Source organism: Odontomachus brunneus, unplaced genomic scaffold, assembly GCF_010583005.1.
Source record: "Odontomachus brunneus isolate Ranch 3 - 2012 unplaced genomic scaffold, Obru_v1 Obru_scaffold_204, whole genome shotgun sequence".
NCBI classification, from domain to species: domain Eukaryota; kingdom Metazoa; phylum Arthropoda; class Insecta; order Hymenoptera; family Formicidae; genus Odontomachus; species Odontomachus brunneus.
Genome location: NW_022639654.1, coordinates 102917 through 103605, shown reverse-complemented (window position 1 = coordinate 103605; position 689 = coordinate 102917).

Sequence of the window (689 nt, the reverse complement as noted above, 5' to 3'; positions counted from 1 at the left end):
TGAATTTGAAATACAAGTAACAAAAATAAGTAGTAAATGAATAAAATATATTATATTCGTAATATTTTTTTAAATATTACTGCAATATTGCTAAAGTAATATTGCAAATTAATGTCACTGCAAAGTCTCTGCATTATTGCACTGCAACATGCAATTTTGCAACGTTGTAGCAATGTTGCTGCAAGCTTCTGTGCTGTATGAGTATCGCTGAGATTCGAGCCTGAGATCTCTCCCAGGTAGCAGACACGTCAAAATGACATCCAAATCTAAGTAAGTTCAGGATAAAAAATAACCAAGAAATGATAAAAAATATCGTGAGAATATCGTCAAAATGATAATCTAATGTCACAGATCGATGACAACATTTTTGACGACTTTCTAATGACATTTTATGACATCTTTAATGACATTTTATGACGTCTCTAAACGTCAATAATACGTTTTTAAGACGTTATACAGAAACGTCATTAAGATGTCACAAAAAAGACGTTTTAAAGATGCCGTTCTTTAGTCACTTAACGTTATTCGACCAGTTATGACCAGTTTTTTACGTTATTTTGACGTGAGTCTATTACTTGGGCTGATTCTCATGTCGTTCATCTTACATACTGCGTCACTGTCACTTTGATTGAGAGACTCTTTATATTGTGTACATATGGTATATCCATATACGAAAGCATATGATTTAT